Source organism: Crocodylus porosus, unplaced genomic scaffold, assembly GCF_001723895.1.
Source record: "Crocodylus porosus isolate Cpor-Errol unplaced genomic scaffold, CroPor_comp1, whole genome shotgun sequence".
NCBI classification, from domain to species: Eukaryota; Metazoa; Chordata; order Crocodylia; family Crocodylidae; genus Crocodylus; species Crocodylus porosus.
Genome location: NW_017728915.1, coordinates 25,129,578 through 25,146,162, shown reverse-complemented (window position 1 = coordinate 25,146,162; position 16,585 = coordinate 25,129,578). Strand labels below are relative to the sequence as shown.

Genomic DNA, 16,585 nt, shown 5'->3' with positions numbered 1-16,585 from the left:
AAATTGAATTTAAACATATATTTCTTTAAATGTTATCCTAGGTAAAGACAGAATAGCATTAATTTGATCATACAACACCATTTGATTGATAATCACTATGTATGAATTATAAACGTTTTAATAATTCAGCCATTTTCAGTAACATGTTTCCTCTTTAAAAAAAGTTAAAGTCTTTGTTAAGTCTTATAAAATAACCACTTTTTCAGCTGGGTGAGAAGACCTCACCTTTGAGTGTTTTCAGTTATTTCACTGCTGTTCTTCAAAAACAGAAAGCATACATTAAACATCTCATTACTTGCTGGGGCACTATACCATCTGCTGCCATAGTACACAGAACTCTTATTTTTCATTAAATATACTATGAAATCTTAGTTTAATTTTCTGAGGTTTTGACAAATATACAATATATAGGTTTTTAATATTCTAGGTTGTTACTTTTTTAACTGTTACCATTACATGGCAGCCATAAGTATATCAACAGCTTCATTTCAGCATTTGACAAATGAAAGGATTATTAAAGCAGAAATGGAGAGTAAAAAAAGTCTGTTTAAATATTATTTTTCTGTTTGGAATATGAAGAAATTTACAGTTTTGGGGTGGGGTTAAGGAGTTAGTAGAATATAAAATCTCTCACTTTGTGATCATTTCTCTTCTTTTAATACATTTCACCTAGTTTAGGAGTATGGATCAAAAACTCACAAGGAAAACTGATGCCCTTTCCTGCAGCTAAATTAACAGGAATCACGTGGAAAACAATCTGAGCCTTGTATGAAAAGGGGAGCCATTAAAATTAGCCCTAAGCTATGGACTGCACCCAATATCACTAGAACTGCACTCACTGCAGATGTGGAGGCTGGCTCTCAGGCAAACTGAGCTGTGTTGTATAGCTACAATTAAAATCAACTCCTCTGCCAAAAAATAAAAGGGAGGAGGGCAGAAGGAGAACATCAAAGACAGATTGAAATGTGTAGTTAGTAATAAGAGTGGTCTCCTCTTGAACCAAGCCCTGCAGCAATTCATGGCCCCCTTGTTAATGAGAAATTTTGACCTCTGGTTTGTAAGTTAAACTTGTAATCCCAGCTAATGAAGTAAATCAATCCCAACTTCAGTCTGTTGTTCCCATTTTTCTTTGCACACTGTGTCTGGGAGTTAGTATCCAGGTCTACAAATATGATTTGGAAAAAAATAATTATTCTATAGCTATGTAACTTTTTAACTATAGCTATGTAACTGTTTTCTGGTTTACATGGCCATGTACCTACGATTTGCTCCACAAATCACATGGCAAATTGCTATTTATGCTTTATAGATTTTATACATTTTTAGGCTTCTATTGTGAAAAGGAAACAGATGGCCCAGTGCTGCTGTGTTTTAACCCATGATGTGTGTCTCTGATACAGAAGTATTTTTTTTTATTTGAGGTAGTTCAAGGCTGGGTGTTGGTTCTTTAGTTCTTGGTGTGTTTATTGAAAATTTCTTTAAGTACCTTGATGATGGAACACAAAGCAGAAGTCATATTATTTGAAACCTCTAAGGTGCTGCCCTTCCCTCTCTTCTGCTTATATCCTCAAGAAGTCAGTCAGCTTCCAATTAGATATGAATGATCAATGCCATAATAATACTTCCTTCAGTGGATACAGATAGTTATGAGTCTAAACCTAGCTCACCTAAGGAGTGCAGTTCCTAAAAGTGGGAATACCCAGGAGGCTCTTGAAATTCACTGTATCCTGGGAAAGACTTGTTGCCATGTGAGAGATGAGATCTGTTGGTCTGCGGTTTCTCTGCCTGAACTAGGATAGTTTAGCACTACCATATTTTCTTACCATACGCTCCAGAATGTAATATGTACCTTGTTTTTGAAAGGCAGAATGAAGAAATTTTTTTTTTTTTCTAGAGTTAGGGTTGAATAGAACAGGCACAAAGCCTAATCTTTCCCTGACTCACCCTCCCTTTTCTGCTTAATTAAAGCAGAAACCCTAGCTGTTGCAGAAGATTGCTCTCCAAGGGTGGATCTGTGATTTTGAAAAGAGCCTCCAAGGCTGTTAAATAGGAGGAGAGAGACCAGAAGCAGCTAGCAGACAGCAACATTGCCCTAATAAAAATTAGCTTGATTAGTGGAACATCAAGGCCATTTAAAAAAAAAAAGGTGATCATTTACATTTTTGGAGTGAAGAACAGGAAGCCATTAAGTCTGTTGACTCCCTGTGTTGCCGGAATTAGAGCAGGAATCAAAGCTGAGTGCTTCTATTGCAGTCAGAAAATCAGCTTCCCTTACTTAATACTCCAATTATTTGGGGGGGGGGGGGTGTTGCATCTTGCATGAGAGAGATATAGTATACAGGCCCAGTAAGTGCACACAGGCCTCTGGAAAAAGGGTTCTCGCAACCTGCTACAGCACATACTTGTGGCTCGGCCAAGAATGGCATTGTTGACATCTGAGGTGAGTTTAATTCAGCCTTTCCCAGGAAAGGCGGTTGCTGAAACATTGGATTTTGAGGGGGTTGTAAATAGTTAGTGCTTTTTCATGAAGTACCAGTTTGGAGGGTGGGGAGGAAGAGGTCTCTTTAAGAGTAGCAAACACAGTTCTTTTACTGAGCAGCCAAATAATCCATGCCAAATTTAGAGTTAATGTTTCTAATAAAACATTGCATACATTGTTTGTTTTTCTTCAAAATAAAGCTTGTAGGATATTTTTACTAAACAATGTTACTTAAATATTTGCATATAGGAGCATTCCAGTTGACATGATAATTAGTAGTAGTATTCATGGTAGTAGTATACCCTGCCCTATCCAGGAGAGCTCAGAGCAGCTTACAATAAATGACATAAAACCTGGGCGTCTAACAATATAGATAGGGGGGCTAGATTAAATTATTATACCATTTTGCTGGTAATATTTTAATTTATAATGTAACCTACAGCTCAAACCAATCACACTATTATAAACTGAGTAGTTAATACTGCTACAGTAAGAGTTTATAATAACCTACTTTTTGTTTCACTAAATTTGAAAGAACCTATGTTAATTTGGACAACAAGTGGAAAAGCACAGCAGTGAATCTATTCTCAAATGATATACCTTAGTATATGGAGGATCCTGTTGAGAAGAACTTCGAAAATAATCATGGTTTATTAGCTGCACAGTCTTTTTCCCTTTGTTTCTATTCATTTAATTTAAAGTGAAACAACTCAGCATGCAAAACTAAAATTAGCTGCAAAAAGGTGTAAGTGAATAAACAGGCAAATCCATTAGAGTCGATGGGTTATTGGATCCCTTGCCATTCCTCAGATGGCGGCCTATTAAAAGTGGTAATGTCTGCCTCCAGCATGGCCTCAAGGCAAGAAAGAAGGCCAAGACAGGCATATTTCACATGCATCAGACACAAGAATTAAATAGACCAATGTTCCCTAAAAGACTGAAGTACATCTCTTTCTGACGTTCATCTCGGGCAAAAATTCATTGATCTCAGTATGTCCCTTGGCAATTATAAAATATTAAATCCAAGTCACACTTTTCTAGTTGGCTTAATTTTTTCTCTATTCAGAGCTTTCTATTTGATCAATTTTAACAAGTTAGGAATAGCATCTAATAATAAAATAAAAACTGCAGAGTTAAAAAGTTTGTTCATTTGACATTCTTGGATTTTTCTATGTAGTCTCTAGACTTACATATCATTTTATTGTATTTTAAATATATTTTCATACTAAAAAGGGTGAAATAAAATATATATTAACCCACTGTGTTCTTTGAGTAGGTATCTTTATAAACCCTGGGTACTGGTTCCTAGATGGTCTATGGCAAGTAAAATCTGTGTTTTAAAGCAAACTGTATAGTTAACCAACAGCATTTTTATCAGTATGCTACCATAATTGTTTCTACTTCTTGTTCCAATTGCTAGTTTCTCTGTATTGTATCAGATTGGGCTCTTCAGGATAGCTAAAAGTGTACATTTAGAATTAATTTACATAAATACGAGTTTTCCCCACTTTCAAATTCTTTTTCTTTTTTCAAGTTGTTAAAAATAATTTGTTATAAGGTCCAGTACATCAAAGTAATCGGCCTTATAAAGTAGCAATGCAGTATTGAAATTAAATATAACCAAATAAGAATTTTGATTTTTTTTTTAAACATAACATTAATTTGGAAGTTGTGCTATATAATAAAGCTTAAACGGATAGCTTTCTTGGTCATCCTTGATGATGATCTAGACCAGCTCTGGTATTATGTATGAACATGTTCAATATAAGAAGTCTACCTGTTGTATTAGCTTGGTCTGTTCCTGTTTAACATTCTCATCTGGTTGGCACATTTACAATCTTCTGTCCCTTAAATAAGCTACTGTGATGGCCAGAAGCTATGAACAGGATTGGCTCAAAAGATATAAGGAAGAATGCTCAGAATTTTGGTTGGCTTTCAAAAAGTGACAATTCTGATTACTTATTACCACCAAAATAACTGCATAGAACGGTGGAGCTAATTGAATGTGTATTTGAGGTCTGAAATTTTCAGAGTGAAAGGTGTAAAATGTTTGTTTACATTTTGGCATAGAGACACTTTTCCTGTATGCAGCTATGCTGTAACAATTATTCAGGTATATTATACACAGAATATTGTTAGAAATTAACTAAATAATTAAGATAAGTAGGGAAACAATTTATCTGTTGGTGTAACTCCATTTATTACTTTGGCAGTGCATACCAGCAGAGATTTTTGGCATATCATCTGTATGCTTCGTTTGAAGCATAGCTAAGCAATGCACAAAACATGTCCATTTAATCTAATATGTCTCAATAAAATTGTAACTCTGTAAAAACATTGAGATGAATGTTCAAATCTGGTTGCATAAGGTTAGACTTCTTGTTTGTATTTAGGTTCCTCATTATAATGGGATTCATCAGAAGTGTGAGGACACGTGGAGCACAGTAAAGTCGCTGAGATTCAGATTCACGTCCCTTCTGTGCCACAGCCTTCCTGTGTGATGGCCAGGTTGCTTAAAGTGTCTGTGCCTCAGTTCCCCGTCTCTAACATGGGGATATTACCATATTTTCTTTCATATAAAATGCCCCTGACTATAACCTGCACCCTATTTTTGGAAGGGCTGAAGAATAAAAAGACTCATACCTTGGAGTGCAGGTAAGTACCTGAGGTCTGGGGTCTCTGGGGCAGGGGCTGGGGGCTGATCCAGCATGCCAGAGTTGGGGCCACATGGCAGGGCTGAATATGGCATGCTGGCATTGGCGCTATGCAGCAGGTTCAACCCTGTACGCTGGGTCTGGAGCTGTTCACCGGGTTCAGCTTGGCTTACGGGTCCAGACTCACTGTACCTGGCACATGCTTCTGGAGCGAGTGTACAGGAATTTTCTCGAGGTTCTTTTTTGCTGTTGTTTTTTGAAGCCTGGCATGCTGGGTCTGGGGCCATGTGCTCTCTAAGACTCAGCACCCCAGCCACAGAACAACTCCACACAAGCCTGATCCAGTATGCAGTTGCAGGGGGTGGGGGTTTCCCCTATGGGTCCAGAAATTTGGCTCCCAGAGCCATGTCATTAACACTGCAACCATTCTGCCTTCTCTCCCCACCCCTTGCCCGCCCTTCCCCACCTTGCTGCCAAATTCCAAGATCCATGGGGAGCCCTTTTCTCATAATTTCCCCAGCCTTTTTTGGCGGTTGAATGCAAGAAAATATTGTAATGTTTCTTCTCTCCTACCCATTGTCTTTTATGTTTAGATTGTAAATCTTTCTGGGTTGAGGGTCTGTCTTGCCATACATTTGTGCAGGGCCTAAGATACTAGGACCTCAGTTTCAGGTGGCACCTAAGGTGATACAGTACTATAGGTAATAAAGATAAATGGTGGCTACTCATTCTGCTTTACCTATCTGCACAACTGGGCAATAGATAGCTCTCTGGCTTAAGTGCAATGCATGCATACTACAGTAACTAAATAAATATAAAAGTGACCACTGCCTGGTGGTAAATATCACCAATAAGCATCTAGGGCATCTTAAAAAAATACTACAGCCTGGGTTTTGCAAGTTTTGGTTTTTTTTTAAAAGGGAAATAAAAAACATATTTTAGAAGAGCAAAAACTGACAGATCTAAAATGTGACATAGATTTAGTAAAAAATAAAAAAGTCTATTTTTATCCATCTTTTTTAATCAGTATTCTAGAATATTCTAGAAGCTGTTCATTGAAAGGCTGATGTCAGTCAAATTAAAATAAATGAAATCTCTATTCAGAAATCTGTAATTAGGCAGGATAAGGATGCATCTTGCCAGTGCTGAATATGATGTTGCTTGTTAAAATACTCTTCTCAATGGGTGTGTTATTGAACTAGCCAACATACATTTCTGATCCACCAAAACTGAACTTCTGTTTCTTGCCTAGCAGAGGGATGAAACATACAACTAAGGTAACATTACTTATGTACAAAGGACGAGTTCTAAGTTAATTGAAATTTTGCCTGAATAAAGACTACAAGATCAGGCCTAGAAGTATTTTTCCATCAGTATAGTATTTCTTTTTTTGAGGCCCCATTGCTGCCCACCGTACATCCTTAATGTCCTTTTATTAAGCTCTCTTCTTCCCTAACCTGTCTCCTGGTTGCTTTTTACAGAATAACCTTCAGTTTTCTTAATTCAAGGGCACAGTTTGCCCTTGAAATCAATTTTAAATTCTGTATTTTGGTGAGAGTTGGGCCAAAACAAGACATTGCTTTGGCCACTTTGAGTCTTAACACTGTCTTAACCTCTGTTTTGTTGTGATGTGATAACATCACAAAAATAAATGTCACAAATTTTAATTTTAAAAAAGTTTACCTTTAAACATACATTTATGGTAGGTAAATCAGTCTGCAAGTTTTTCCAGCTTTAGCAGAATTTCGTGACTGGGTTGCTATGATATTCCTTTGTGAAATTAATAGCTTAAAAATGGATAGCATATTCGACCATGAGAATGTGAAATATTGTTTATTAAGAAGGTCCTTTTAAAGAACATTTTACTGAACTTTATTTTTCTTTAACTGCATACTAATTTTAAAGGTCAGTGTGGTTAGTTACCATAGTAGTGACCTAAAAATAACCTTTCTAGTGTACCTGTATATTTCTGATCTGTAGTGTTAGCATTCAGAAATGTTCTTTCCCTTAGAGTTTCAGCAGCTAAATAAGTTGCAACCCCTTCAGCTATACTCATAAAAATTTGCTTCCAGACAACATGGTCTGTTTATTGTGTAATAATCGAAATGGCACTAAATTGCAATGATTGCTGAACACTTAGGAATTGCATTAACCACTTAACTGCTAAACTATTTTTCTGTTTTCTTCCTCACTGAGGAGTATTATATTGATTTTCCTCTTAGTTAGTGCTGCTTATTCAGTCTCTGAGATTAACAGAATATTTTAGTACCCTCGTGCTCTGTCATATTTTGAGTCAATCAGCAGTGACCTTGGCTAGAAATTTTCTCAAGGTATTTTTTTTTTTTAACCTATGAAACAAAATAGCTTGCAGTGTCTAGACTTGAATTTGTGCATAAAATGAAAAGGGGGAAAATATTTTGCCCAAGTTACTTAGAAAATTATCAGTAGGAAGAAATCTCTTTCCTTCGCCTCTATGAGATAAGGTATTTCCTATTCCCTTTAATATACTGGTGCTCAGACAAATTAGTTAGTAGTAATGAGGCTTTAGCCAGAGAATTAGTCATGGTATATAATGCAGTGTTTGGAATGTAATTAAAAATCTAAATACAATATTAGTTGAAGCATTTTTCAAGCTCTTTGTTGGTGCTACACTAGTGTTTTATGAGGATATTTTTAACCTATTCCTAACTAATTCTTTATTTTTATTGAGGCAAAATATACAAATATTTGAACAATATCAAACTTTAGAGATCTGTGATCATAGCTAGTTATACTAGTTCAGTTAGCAAATGCTTTGCAGAGCATAAACTCTGCAATTCTCTTTTCTTTTAAAGGTATGTGGAGATAAATTGTGTTCTTATTTGTATTTCTGAGAGAAGTTGGCAGAAAAGCAATATTAAGAAAAAAAACCCCAAACCTTTCTCAAATCTTGCTTCAAAAAAAGAAAAAAAAAAAGAGGCTGATACAGGTAAGGAAGAGTTAAACAGAAATTGAGCGGGGATGCTGGGGGGCAGCAGTGCTGCAGAACATAGCAGTGTTCGTGCGAAGGCAAGTCATTTCCCGAAACACTGCAGACACATGGCCTCAGGCAGTCTAAAACCTTTGGAGACCAAAATGGCTCGCAGGAGTTAGAAGTAATAAGGTGTTTTTCCCTTCTTTCTCCTTCACTGAAATTCTGTAAGGTTGCTATGCATTACCAAGGAACAATGCCACTATTTTTGTGTTTTATATGGGTATTAAGATCCATTACAATTTGACATTTTTAAGATTGGTTATCCTGTAGTTTGGTGTTAAATTGAAGTTGTTTGTTTTGAATTTAATTCTTTCATTTTTCAAAGGGAAAAAAGGCAGCACTGCTGTGCTGATAGCTTACTGAAGTATGCCAGTATTTGGTGTTTGAATCGAATCTGTTTGCTCTCACAAAATACAGATGAAATTATATTTAAAAGAATTCTAATATTTTTTCATTGCAGTCTATAAGATGCTTTTCTGTCAGCTTTTTAAAGTCAGAATATAGAAGGTACTGTTCATATGCTATCATGGAAGTATACAGGCTCTGAGTTAATTTAACACTATGTTGTATATCCAGTATGTATTGTGCTTAATGCAACCTGCTTATGATTATTATAACTCCTATATGTTTGTAGCAGCTAAATAAACTCCACATCAAATAAATTACTGCAACAATGTTATCAGGCCAGCAGCAATGTTAAGGACATCTGTTAACTCTTTTTCAAATGCCCTGTCCTTTCTCGTTTATTCCAAACATTTCTGTTGTTAATTACTACTTGAAGTATACGACATGGCCCTTCAAACATAGCTGTGGAGACCTGCTTAGGAGGGCACAATCTGGCTTCAAGTAACCTTCCTTTTTATTCTCAGTCTTTTAAACCCCACACTGGAGGGTAGGGGGTAAACTCCACAGCTAATAATTGTTGTAGAGTAAAACCTGTAATGGTCAGGTAAACCACTGTCCTGGCCAGTACTGTTGGTATATATTTTCATTATACTGGAAGGACCAGATCCTGCAAACCTGTCAAGGAATGGTCCTTTTGGCCCTTGGGGTACTTGCATGAGTAAGGAGTACTTATGTGAGTAGGCTCTCAGAGAATCAGGCTAGAACGTTAGGCTCTTAGAACTGGTTGAAAGTTTCTTGGAGAAGCTTTTTCTATCCAAAATCAAACAAGTAAATAAAAAACCTTTTTGTCAAAACCCAACCATTGTTGAAATGGATTAGGTTCAAAACCATTTTTGATGAAATGCTTCCAGAGGCCAGGCCAAGATGGGCTCTGAAAGGAGACCACCTCAAAAATGAGTTGGCCTCCTTTATTTTTAATGAGAAAAATGTTCTGTCTAGCCCAGTTGTTAAGGCGTGGCCTAGGGTATGGGGGAAAGGCCAGCTCCTGTTGGGCTGCAAAGGCTGTCTAACATAGTAGTGATGCAGAACCAGCATAAATTTTGTAATCTTGAAATATTTCTTAATAAGATTGTTGTTCTCTGGCTAACCTTCATCATTACATAGTACAGGTTTTGCTGAATAGAAACCATTTCATTACACTCATGAAAGTAATTTCTTTTTATTTTAAGATTCTAAGAAACTATGAGATATGTCACTAACTGAACTAGACAGTGGCCCAGGTCTTCTGCCTTATTTGTAATATAGTGGGCCTTATTTATTTGAGCATGAGATCTTAAACAAATGAATCGGATGCAGTTTTTTAAAGATCATATGAAACTTGAGAAGGAAATCTGGTAAATAAAAAATAGAAACCTGAAGAAATTCTGTAGACAGACAGTGCTAATAAGATTTTGATCTGCTGAGCTGCATTAGGAAGTCTGTCTGAGTGGTGTGAATTTACATAGCTTTTCATCAACATTACACCATTTGCAATGGTATGAAAAATTTATGTAAAGTAAGGAGCGCTTGATAATTGTATTCTGGCTTTTTTTCATCTGGATAATACCTATCCTTCATTTTGCTCTTGTATATGATTACTGTATATCACTGGAGTATTTTTAAAGTGCTGGACATTTTAGTAGGCTAAGTTTCCAGAGTCGATTAATTTAGTCCCAGTAATGAAGTGTGTATACCTTAGTGTGCTACATGTGACTGTGGTGGGTCATGAATCTGATCCGAGTACTTTGTCAAGCAACTTACCTAGAAGCAGACTGAGCCATTAAGGACAATAAAGTTCTGAGTTGCAAAAATGAAACTCTCTTCAGTTTTGGTGATGACAGGAGGAGAGGCCTGGGCAGTTGTAACTGAACATTATGCCCTCTTTTTTTATTTTTGATTGCAAAATCCTCTCATACTGTTTGGCAGGAACTTTATTGCTACTCAGCCTTGATGAAAGCTTCCCTGGTGTAGTGAGCTCCTCAGACATGCTCTGTAGAGTCTCTCAGATAAGATCACGAGTTGGCCAACTTCTATTTATGGGCCAATGAATTATGCAGCTGGGGTAATTAGACGTTTTTGTTTTGTGAATCAGGATTAAGCTCTGGGGGTGCCAACCTAGGAGAAAGCCTGTGGAACTGCATAATAAAAGGCATTTTTAATGTAGAGGTAGGAAATATTTAAATGCAAAAGAGAATTGCAAAATATAAAAGATAACATCCTCCTGCAATGGGGAGGAAAAGTGAAGCGTATACTCTAATTGTTGCCCATTGAAGTTTTTATCACTATTGTACTTGTGAGGAAAGAAGCATTTTAGCATGAATTCCAAAAAGAAAAATCAAGCATTTTTCCTCAGTAAAAGGTTGGAAAAAGTATAATGTTTTTATGTGCTAGAAGTTATTTATGAAGCATATACTGTTACTGACCTATTTTGATGTGGGAGACTTATTACAACTACAATGCAATTTAATCCAGCATTGTTTTCATGATGTCATCATTTGCATATTAAACAAAATATCTGAAGTAGGTAGTAAATTAAGTTGTAGTTTTGATTTTCTAACCTACATGCCTTTTGTTTGTGCCTCAAGATAACATTGAATAACATATTTAACCTACTCATGTGTGAAAAAGTAAAATTATATCGTGTCCTGATTCTTCACACATAGAAGAAATCTAAATCTCTCTCAGTTCAAACACTAAACAGAAACCGTAAGGGTAAGAATGTTTGTAGAAGTCATATATTTCAAAATGGAGAAGTCATTGTTTTTCCTAATAGGAACAGGTATATATATTTATCTAAATAAAAAAAAGAAAAAGTTAGTAGAAAAATCTTTCACTAATGTATTCCTATATAAATTTACTCCTTGGGTCCTTTGCTACTACTTAGACATTAAATGATATTGATGGATAATAAGTCAAAAGAGAAGCATATTGAGGTATTATAATTTAATGTTCTGAGTTGAGTCTGGATGTTAGAGAAGAACAGTAATTTTCATATCTGATTTCCCCTTCATTTTCACCATCCACAGGAAATGATTCTGTCAAATACTAATTCTTTATTAAATATAATAAAACCAGAAGTGCCTATTTTTTTATGGATGTCATTAGTTTTCTCTAATATGATAAAGGAATAATATTTCTGTAAAGGTGGAACAGATTACAACCAGGCCACGAATATTTTCCTATATTTTAGCTCAATATTCTCATGCCCTTTTGTTGGAAAGACAGAGGATTGACTTAAAACTGAAGTGCAGTATGCCAGAAAAGCTATTCTAAAATAATTAGAATTGAAACCTTCCCTTTAAAAACCCAACATCAGCATTAAACTAAACATGGATGACAAAACATCTCTCGATGCGAAAAAGAACTCCTCCTTCAATTTATAGAATCATTCCTGAAAAAGTGTTGTGCTACAAGGGTTTCTCAGTATCTTGGAGAACCTGCCAAGGTATCACACTTGAATGGCTGGGAACAAAATATAGATCTATGTAAGCAAAACAATTTCACTTCAATATAACAAACATTAGCTCATACTTAAATTCACCTTTAGCACGGTTGTTGATGGCTGAAACTAGTTGATCTGTCTTGCAGAATTTGCAAATCATAAAGTGGAGTCAAATTCTGTTGTCATTGGTTCAGGATAGAAATGACCCACAAACCAGTGTAAGTGATTGGAAACTGGTTCAGATCTGTAATTCAGCTGAAGTTCAGTGTGCATAAACTATTTAAAAAATGGCCAAAACCAATTTAAAATAAACCTGGATACATGTAGTAGAGTAAAAGCCATGTTATCCAGCACCTTACAAACCAGCATGCTCTATTAACCGACATGCTGGCTTGTAAGGTAAAAATGAAACTGGAAGAGCCCACCATGGCGCTTCTGGTTTTGCCAAGCCCCCACGGCCCAGGGCATAGCAGCCTGCATGGGGCTTACCTCCCTGTCCCCCAGCACACTAACGCAGCAGGGTGGGCAGGAGAAGCAGCAGCGCCCCAATTGCAGAGGGAGAGGCAGCGGCCTGAACAGGCAAAAACACTTATTCGGGCCTCTCAGGTGACCGGCATATTTGTTTATCTGGCACCCCCCGCTCCCAATGGGTGACGGATAACAAAGCTTTTGCTGTATTAGATTTAACAGATTTAAATTAAATTGGTTTATTGAACTTCTGTCCCAGATCCCCTCCAGATTCAATTTAACTCAGTCCCCCAGCATCCCAGGATACTTTGCACCTTCCCCACAAACCCACTCTCACAAGGTGGGTGGGCTAGCTTTGGCTCAAGCTGTCTGCCCCAGTTGAGCAGGGAGCCTGGGCCACTGCAGGCATGTGGCTGCATTTGCAGAATCAAAAGTAAATGTCTGTTCACTTGTTTATCTGTTCAATCTATGCATTTTAAGACAAGTCTGCCAAGCTTGAATCAACTGAGCCTTGGGTTTTTTGACTGTCTGTACTTAGCCATTGAAGTTAATGGTAGAAGTTCCTTGGATGTTAGTGGGACCAAGAAATCAGCTTTGTTGGTAACATATCTCTTAAACCGTTTAGGTATTACTCATTCTGAAATACAAGCTTTTATTTAACCTGGAAGTGAAGACAACACTGCTCCACTGGAACATTTTTTTGAACCTTAAGACTTATTCATTGTTTTTGTGTAGTAAAACTTTACAAATAAACAAAGACATAGCTCTGAGAACCTTCTGACTTTTTCCCATACTAAGCATTACTCATTTAGCTGAACTTTGATATATTGTCAGTTAGCTTTTAATTTACATCAGTCAACTGTATATCTTTGCTTTCCAAAGAAGGACCATTCCTGTGAGAACAGGTTTGGGGTTATATTTATTAGTAAAACAGTAGCCTTCCATTTTGTTAGTAAAAATGATTTGTCTTGGATCATTTGTCAATTTCTGGTTTCAACTTGCGGCATTATTGATTTTTTTTTTAAATCTGAGTTTTATATTTGTTCATATTAAAATATTCAAGCTGTGGGAGTGCCAGTCTGATGCCTCAGTAGTAATCCTGTGTCATGTGCAAAGCAGAAGAATAGATTACTTGATACAGTGAATTGCTTAGAGTCAGAGCCAAGTGCAGGAAACTTCCATGAAAAAACACAAACCTGATCTTGAGATGAATCCCATTGCAGGCAATTCACCTGTCAGGATAAGGCCTAAACAGGGCAAAGCCTGCTTCTTTTTCATGAATAAATGAATAAAGCTGTCAGGATCTTTAAAGTCTTTTGAGAATGGTAAAAGATGTCCTGGTTACAGTCTTCCTTGTTAATTGAAAAAAAATTGGCATACAATAGAATCTTTTGGTTTTAAAGGATTTTTTGGCCCAAGAACCCCATCTAATATCAGCTGGGGAGCTTTGAAGGCTTCAGAAGAACAGCATATAACCTAGCCATCAGTTTTGTTGCAGTTTAATTTTAAAAGGGTAAGTAGAAGCCAAGATCTAAGGACTGCAGTAGTTAGTGGCAAAAGCTGATATGGGATTATAAAGGTTATAGTTCAGATGCAACAGATGGCAAATGGTTCTAACCTACTATACCATATGTTACTGCATACCACATTCAGGTAGTACTATATGTATCCTGTGTGGAAAAAATTAGCAATCCTAAAATATTTTTCACAACACCTGAAAAGTATAGATGAAAATGTTACTTGAATAAAATACTTTCTCAAGAATACCAAAGTGAAGATGTATTTAAAGCCAGGAAAATAGAAGTGCTGTAGTTGTTTGAACTGGACTACAGAACTTAAAGCAACAAAATTAGAGTGCAGAGAGCTTAGTCCAAGTCAATATATAACTGGTGATTCCTAACAGGCAAAATGTAAGGAAGGTCATTCCATTAAAACTTGTTGAGGATGTTTATAGATGGGTTATGGGAAAGTGGTCTACAAGTTAAATTACAGGTTAGTTTCTGTTGTCATTAATTTCGGCTTAGATTTTCAAAAATCCACATTACCCATAACCTAGACTAAATTTTCAAAGGAACTCAGCTCCCTTTTAGTGGCTGTTGTCATGTTCCCATTGTTTTCATGGGAACTGCATAGTGCAGAACACTTTGGGAATTCTGGCCCACAATCTGTAATTTCTATCATTATTATTCAGGTTAGTTTATGGATCTAATTTTATAGTGGGGGGAAATGAAAATATCAGACAATAAGGAGAGAAAAGGGTTAATCAAATCAGAAATACTGGGAGAAGTGGAATGGTAGCAAAGAAGAAAAATGAAGGCAGAGAGTTGTGATTTGGAGTGGTGCTAAAGAGCCTCTGGGCTTGAGATTCATCTCGCATTTTATAATGCTCATGTTGTGTTGTATCATAATGCACTTGCTTCTACAAGAGCTAGCTGTTTCTCATATCTTATTGCCAATGGTAAAAATAGGCCAGTAGCATCATTCTGTACTATTGAGCCCATATTATTTTTTTTACTTGCCTCTGCTAATTAATTTAAGCTCTTTTGCTGTGTATGCATGTGTGTGTTTGTGTATCTCTGCTCTGTTGCCCTCCATCATCATCTGTTCAGGTTCTCATATTGCTTTTGATTGGCTGTGCCAGCTCCCTTCCAAAGATACTGAATGTATTACACATCACTGCCTTTTGTTTAACTTTGCCAAAATCCATCCCATCATTAATCTCTATTTTTGGCTAGTATTTTGGAAAATATGTTTATTCTGTAGCTGTGGCATTTTGTTTTCTTGGCATTTATTTGTGTAAAAGATTTCGGTGAATATGCTCACCATTGTCAACTGTGGGGAAACTGGTACCAAGCAATTTTATCATAGGCTTTCTGCTGTTCTGTGCATGGGAGCTCTTTTGAATCTCTCTCAGACTTCTTTGTCATCATATACTATAGTACCTGTTTTACTAGTTAAACTGTGCTGGTCCCCAGACCTGGTTTTTTAACGGTCTTGGTTTTAACATCCTATGTAATTTATGTGAAATCATTAATAACTATATTATTTGAAATTGATTTCTAATAAAGCAAAAATGATGATAGAGCATGTAGTGTTTACTTGTAAATTCCAGTTTCCCTTAGGTACTCTGAATGGTATTCAACTTTAACAGGTTATGAAACTTAAGAGTTGATTAGCATTTGAAGAGCACATTTGGGTAGGTCATTACGCCCCTTTATATCATATGAGGGATTTGTCCAGATTTTGTTATTTATTGATATGGAATGTTGGGTCATATCTTTGTCATATCAAGATATAATTAGTTTAAGTCTTTGTTAGTTGGGCTTGTGGCTTGTTCTTTCCAGAGGCTATATTGTATTCAGAATGTTACTGTTAAATTTCTTGCAGACACGTTCCTGTTCTCATTATATCCTCAGTTCATGTACTTGAGAGAGTTCTCTTTTTCAGTCCCTTTTACCTAGTTGTACTTACTAATATCAGTTTGCTAAAAAAAGAAGCTGATTGTCCTGAAAATGTTCATGTTGTATCTCTTTTCTCAGCAAAGATGTTTCTAGAAATGTGGCTTAAAAAACATAAAGAGAGTTTTGAAATAATAGGCTTATGTTTTTGGTCTGGACTTTCAATTTCTGTTTCTTTGTTAACCATATTTGAGGTGAAGGGCCTTTAAAATGTTGTTTTTTGATTTTGGGGTAGGAAGGGGCAGATAGGGACAACAATTTGGGCATGTGGGCAGAGGAGATTAAGCATTGTTTTCAGTTTTGTAAAGAGTAGTTTGTTATCACTTCAATGTTTATAAATGTAAGATGACCTGGCATTGACTTGGGGCTTTGCTGTTTCATCAAGTTCTATATGAGAGGTGTAGAGTAAAGGAGCAACTGAGAGGGTATATCAGGGAAAAGAGTGTATAGGGATGGGCAACTGGATTGGTAAGGATATGGATTAGGAATCCTTGAATATGTAGTCTAAATTAGTTTATGGTCTCATGATTGGGTTGCTGTGATAGATTTTCATAGATTTCATAGACATTAGGACTGGAAGGGACCTTGGAAGATCATCGAGTCCAGCCCCCGCCCAAAGGGCAGGAAGTCAGCTGGGGTCATAGGATCCCAGCAAGATAAGCATCCAATTTACTCTTGAAGGTGTTC

The 16,585-nt window shown here is 36.5% G+C and overlaps 1 protein-coding gene across 2 annotated transcripts in view; it reads left to right on the top strand.

Moving 5' to 3' along the window:
- LOC109310599 (transcription initiation factor TFIID subunit 4-like) overlaps window positions 1-16,585 on the top strand; it is a 202,633-nt gene that overhangs the window by 174,082 nt on the left and 11,966 nt on the right. Inside the window, exons 15-16 of one of the 2 annotated variants that reach the window (XR_002101266.1) lie at window positions 4,873-5,134; window positions 5,727-5,867. The exons of the other annotated variant lie outside the window; for it this stretch is intronic. The gene's annotated coding sequence lies outside the window, so the exon portion shown is untranslated. Of the gene's footprint in view, window positions 1-4,872; window positions 5,135-5,726; window positions 5,868-16,585 lie in introns of those variants that run through there. 2 annotated transcript variants of the gene reach the window in all.